Source organism: Rhincodon typus, chromosome 16 (genome assembly GCF_021869965.1).
Source record: "Rhincodon typus isolate 14 chromosome 16, sRhiTyp1.1, whole genome shotgun sequence".
Taxonomy (NCBI): domain Eukaryota; kingdom Metazoa; phylum Chordata; class Chondrichthyes; order Orectolobiformes; family Rhincodontidae; genus Rhincodon; species Rhincodon typus.
In genome coordinates this window covers 27,570,221-27,576,650 of record NC_063347.1, presented here as the reverse complement: position 1 = coordinate 27,576,650, position 6,430 = coordinate 27,570,221, and the positions used below count along the sequence as shown (strand labels likewise).

The 6,430-nt window shown below is 37.4% G+C and overlaps 1 protein-coding gene across 1 annotated transcript in view; it reads right to left on the bottom strand.

The window, feature by feature from the left end:
- The window catches only part of cacna2d3a (calcium channel, voltage-dependent, alpha 2/delta subunit 3a), a 791,006-nt gene that overhangs the window by 161,601 nt on the left and 622,975 nt on the right, over positions 1–6,430 (bottom strand). The gene's annotated exons all lie outside the window — the stretch shown is intronic.

Sequence of the window (6,430 nt, the reverse complement as noted above, 5' to 3'; positions counted from 1 at the left end):
AATAAAATTATTCTGTTCAAATAAGCCTCATAGAGTATGGCCTTGAAATAATGTAGTGAAACTGTAGCGTGTCACTCATTAGCATAACCACAGAGGCATTCACTTGTTTGTAATGAATGAAAAAAATAAATCTTTTAAAGTATTAAGTGTACATAGGCTAATATGGCATTGTATAATTTTGAAGCCTAAATTACTGAAAATGTAAAAATATATCAGAAAACCTGAAAATATTTACAGGTTAATATGACCAATAATTGTATCACTCCATTGTTTTCAAATGGATAAAAAGTTAATGAAGATCAAAATTCCTGATATAATATAGTATCAATTTTTAATGATTACAAATAGTTAATACAAATGTAAAAGTAGTTATTTAAAATGTTTTGTGAAAAATATTATCTGTAATCAATCACACATGCATTTTAAATCTCAAATTAAAGAGCTGCCAAAGCTATATATATGTCTGCTTTACTTCTTGAATTACGTCAATACATTAACAAAACTTCAAGACAAAACAAAATATAAAAGTTTTTCAAGGTCTTAATATGTTGTATAATTTCTCTAAGTTTTGCAATGTTTACAGTAAAAATAATTCTCAGCAGACTTCGCTATGTACCATCAATGGTTTCTAAACCATAGCAAAACAATCTGAAGAGCATCTGTGATGTCCGTGGTTGTGGACTCATTCAGCTATTATCATGGGCCAGGGATACAATTACATTTTATGAACATACTCTAATTCAATTTTGTTTAAAATATTGAGATTTAGACTACATCTGCTAAACAAGTTTCTTTTCAAAGAAAACATCTGAATGATAACCTACTAAAAGAGGAGGATACCAACAAAATACTTTAAAAAGTGTTACTTTGACTTAATAATCTTTAGAACACAACAGCATCAAGCATACATGTGTACATGGATATCAAAGAGATTCATGGCCTGCATACCTGTCCTCCTATTAAAGAGCTATTTAAATTTAATCTCATTTCTGGATCTTAATCCACAATCTTTCAGGTTTCAGCACTTCAAGTACCTAACCAAGTAATTATTAAATAGGATGAAAGTTTCCACCTCTATCACCCTTTCAGGCAGTGAGTTTCAGACATACACGACTGTCTGGATTGAATCTTTTTCCTCACCTCCTCTCTAATCCTTCTACTATAAATACTTTGCCCTTGTTTAGTGACTTCTCTGTCAATTGAAAATGATGTTCCCATTGACTTTATCTGAGCCCGCCCATAATCCTACACTCTCCAATTTCATCTTCCATTATTCTGTTCCAAACACAATAGCTTATTCAATCTTTCCTCTTGGTTAAACATCTCGAATCATGGAAATATCTTTTTAAATGCCTTTGTATCTTTTCTAGGGTGATCACAATCATTTGCAATCAGTTTTCAGAAACAGATGACGGCATAAGAATATAATTTGTTTTCTGAGGGACGGTAACACTCATCTGCCTGTCAGTATTTGCTTAATGTGTAGAATATAGAGGTTTCAGTACACTAAGTCCAAGGCAGAAATCATCCACCCTGTTGTTTCTCCTGTTTCCAAGCTCTTTCTCCTTGCACCCCCACCCCCCACTTAAATTACTGAGGACAAGTTAAAAAGAGAAGGAGGAATTAAGTGAACAAAAACAGAGGTTGCTGGAAAAGCTCAGCAGGTCTGGCAGCATCTGTGAAGAAAAAAAATCAGAGTTAACATTTCGCATCCAGTGACCCTTCCTCAGAACTGATGGTAGCTGGGAAAAAGCTGGTTTATATGCAGAAAATAGGGAGGGAAATGGGGTTGGGAGTAAATGATAGAATAAAGCCCGACAAAAGAGAAGAACAGTTGGATAGACAAAGGAGGTGATAACAATCTGGCCAGGAGGGTGAATAGTTGTTAATGGGGACTGTTAGTGACTAACAATAGATGGTGTGTAATGGCAGACTATGTGGTAACAACGCCGGGTGTGTGGGGTAGGGGGCTGGGACATGGGAGAGTTTAGGCCCTAAAATTATCAAACTCAATATGGAGTCCGGAGGGCTGCAGGGTCCCCAAGCAGAAAATGAGGTATTGTTCCTCCAGCTTGCGTTGAGCTTCACTGGAGCACTGTAGCAAGCCAGAGACAGAGATGCTGGCCAGGGAATAGGGTGATGTGTTAAAGTGGCTGGCAACTGGAATCTCAGGGTCTTTTTTGCGAGCAGAACGGAGATGTTCTGTGAAGCGGTCACCCAGTCTACGCTTCGTTTCCCCAATGTAGAGGAGACCGTTCCTGATTTATAGCATCCGCAGTTCTTTCTGTTTTTATGAGGAAAGTGAGTTTGGAAAGAATGATAATGGTTATTATACTGGGAAATGTTCTTCAAACAAGGGCAGGTAGATTTTTAATCTCCAGCCGAGCAGCAGGAGAGGGAAATGGCTCGCTGGCTTAGCAGAGCTTCTTTCCATGTTGTTCTGTAGGAGGGTGAGCTTTAACTTGGAGATGTTCTGGTCTGGAGAAAAAGGAGCTTTGAAGGCAGGCTCCATGTGCTGGTGACCTCTTCAATTCTTTCCCATCTTTAAAACTACTGCCAGATTGCAGGATAGAAACCAAACCTCACCAGCCCAGCCAAGCCCAGCCCAGCCCGGTTCCCAGACTGACTTGACAGGATACAATATTCACAAAGTTTAGTAATATTTTGGGATGACTGATATAACCCAGTTTGATTTCTAGCAGCTTTTCCACCATCCTCTCCATTGTCCTTCACTGGCCTGCAGCTGCAAGGTGTAGTACACATGATCCCGTCACAACTTATCAGCAACCACTTTCCTGCAACATGTCACCCCTATCACCATGCTTGGCTGTGCAACCACTGACTCCATCACCAACCACTGTCCCCCACATACCCAACATGTCACCACCAACTTTCAGCTGATGCCTGCTAGTTGCGGGGAACACGAACATGTCACTGTCTGTTACTACTCATCTGGTGATCCATTCTCTTCATTTTACAAGGGAAAAGAGTTCAATTCAAAGTACGTATTGACTTGAACTTCTGTGATTTGGTTCTCCAATGATTAAATGTTGATGTTTTGCATGCTTTCTGCTGATACTAATTACATGACTCTCTCCTCGTAGGATTTTCCATTTCTCTCTTTTACTACCTTTGGTATTGTGTTCCTGCATGTGCCCGCCCCCAACTCCTCTCCACCGCTTTGAGCATGGAAGTGTATCTCTTCCCCACTTTTCTGGGCCTTGACTGTGCATGCAGTGACTATAACTTGAACAGTCATTATATTTACTTACCTCCTTAAATGCTCAGATGCATACCAATTAAGTAATGCTGAGAGATTATATACAGGCAATGCACACCAAATTGTTGGAAATTTTACCAGTGTGTGTAGTTGAAGAATGTCCTTGCCAAACTACTGCCATGTACAATCACATTGGGTGGGTCTGAGCACAACTGGTGTGACTAAACTGGAGATTTAATTGCTTCTTACTGTGATTTTGTGGCAAATTTATTTTGTCATTTGTGACTGTTACAGGACAACGCAATATTCCAATAGACTGCAGAATTAAATTACATTTTAATAATGCAGTCCTTTTACTCCTTTACATAGGTTCTTGTTTTTAGTGTTTTTGTTGTAAAATCAGTGTTTAATTTCATTGTAAAAACGTCGTGAAGCAACCAGCAGTACAAGTGTAATCGAATGTTCAAAGCAATCAGCTTGGAAATGAGTTACTTACATCATTCTGTCATTAAACTACAATTTTGTCGAATGTGAGGGATTTTTGAATGTTTATTGCTGTAAAAGTGAAAAAATAATGCAGGCATTAAGTGAGAAATCTTTCTCCCAAACAAATTGGTCTGAGACCATCATATGAAGCACTTTACAAAATTGTTTTCAATAGTCTTTAAAATTTAGAATTTGCTACCTGTCAACTTCCAACATGAAAAGTTGACTGGTCATAAAATCGATCTCGATACATGTTTGTACACGCATAGGGAGTTCCATCGTCATTGAGCTCATTGTAAATCTCAGTATTCAAATGCTGATGATGCAGTAATTATAAAGTACTCAGCTGCTGCATCAATCTTTACTTGATACCTTCAATGCTCATGATGAAAGAAAAGCTCATGACAGAAGTGGCCACAGGCAAAATGCTTTGTATATGCTGATTTGCGAAAATTTTAACCTAGATTATGCAAACCAAAAAATGTGATGAAATTTCAGCTCAGTTACAGATAAGTATTTAGCAATCTTCATACACAAAATCATTAGCCTTGGAGTGAGACTTCTTTGGATGAAATATGCTGCTTGTGCGATGCTGTCCCATTTGCATTTACTGAATTTAAAATATCATTAAGTCATAAAATGTCAGAACAGGCTTGTATAGGTTAACAGGAGAATGTGGAATAAACAGATCAACCTTGATCTTATTGAATGACATAGACATGGAGTCAAGTGGCTTGCTCTTGCTCCTAATCCATACGCTCATAAAAATCTTAGATTGCCCTAACTTACTTTTACATATTCATCTAGGGTTTATTAAACGACATAGTAAGCAGAGAGTGGTCTCCTATTTTGTTCACAAACTGATAATACAGCAATGACACTGAATTCTAGGTGCTAATATTATGGCAGTGAACAAATGATAGAGCATCAAAAAAACTTTGCTAATATTTTATTGCCATTCAAAACATTCAAAGCTCTCACATTGAGTGAAATACAATAGTTATGAACTATAACATGATGCCTCACTGGATTAATAAGAGAAGCTGTTTGAACTTTAAATGTGATGGTACAGCAATGTATATTGTTTGCAGAACAAACTGTTGAAAATTTTGATTTTCTTTGAATTGCTATATTTACATAATATTGAGCTACAATCCATTGAAACCTGTCTTCAGGTTAAAATAAAGATACTAATAAAGCTAACAGGAAACAAGGTCACTTAAATACAAAGTGTGTTATTTAAAACAGGACATGTTAAACTTTCAGTCGACTCATTGTAATTTTCATGAACATTTTCAAATATAGCAATTTTGCTAAAAGTAGACAAGTAATTAAGTTGGTAACTTGTGTGCATTTTGCTTAGTCAGTTATACTTATGCTCTTGAATCATATATTATGTGGTTAAGCTGCAGTGCAGAATATAGGGAGTGGTTTTAAGCCTTTTTGCTTGGTCCTGCCACCCAGTGCAAACTGGGTTTTAACCAAATGACATCTGCCCATATATCGTCTAAATCCCATTGCCTTCAATTTCGACTGACTATTCTGAACAGGTGGTAAAGGACCTATTCAAAGCTGATTGAGTTCTTCTTTAAGTATACAGATATTAGTGCGAAGGAATCATTAGGTCCAGACTACATTTGCAACTCTAACCTTGGCTGGAGAAGCTGGAACAGAATTACCACTCAGTAAGTCAAGTGAAGAGGACGGGAAACAGAAAAGATCATTCATGGTAAGTGTTTTGCTATTTTTTTGAGGAAAAGAGGACCATTCCTGCTTCTCCCAGCTTTACATGAAAACATTCGGCCTTCTTTTCCTCAAAATCTTCCAGCTTCCATATCATCCTATTTCCCCACAGAGCCCTTATCAATCCTATCAATTCCTTCCAAGCTCTTAAATACTTCATTTAAATCAGCCCTCAATCTTTCATATCTTGGGCAGACAATGATCATCAGCAGAAATATGTTTGAATTAATTAGCAATTTTACTGCATTCCATCAGAGAACTGCTTTAAGATTCTTGAGCTTGTACAACAGCAAGAAAACTTTAAATCTTATTCACCACTTATAGAAAGATATTTCAAAGTGTTTTGTATATTTGGAAAATGATGGATGGTGATTAATATGAAGCTGAAAAATTAGAGGTCTAATGGAAATATAAAGGAGCATTTGAAGAAGTAAATTCCAAAATACAAAGACCAGGTCATAGGAGCAAAAAGGAAATTAGTATCAATGGAGTAATGGGTGGATGTACAGTTGTAAGAGATCACTGAAAAAAGTGAGACAAAGGCATGGGGGGAGCTTGCACTTGAAGACCAGGAATCCTGAAATAAATAACTGGGACATCAAGAACTGATGAAGTTAGGCACGTCTTGATATTGGAAAAATAAGACTTTTCTTTGTTGACTACGTGGCTCATGACATCCTAAATGGTTTTTAATTTAGTCAGACTGAAGGCTGGCAAGAATAGCCATAAATGTGTTTTGGCAGCATGGGAGACATGGAGTGGAAGGGTATTACCCAGAAATTGTAAGTAATCGTCTTGGTACAGAATTGAATATCGGAGAGGAAATTGGGTTCAGATCAATTCAGAGATAGTAGGAACTGCCGATGCTGGAGAATCTGAGATAACAAGGTGTACAGCTGGATGAACACAGCAGGCCAAGCAGCATCAGAGGAGCAGGAAAGCTGACGTTTCAGGTCTGGACTCTTTTCTGAAGAAGGGTCC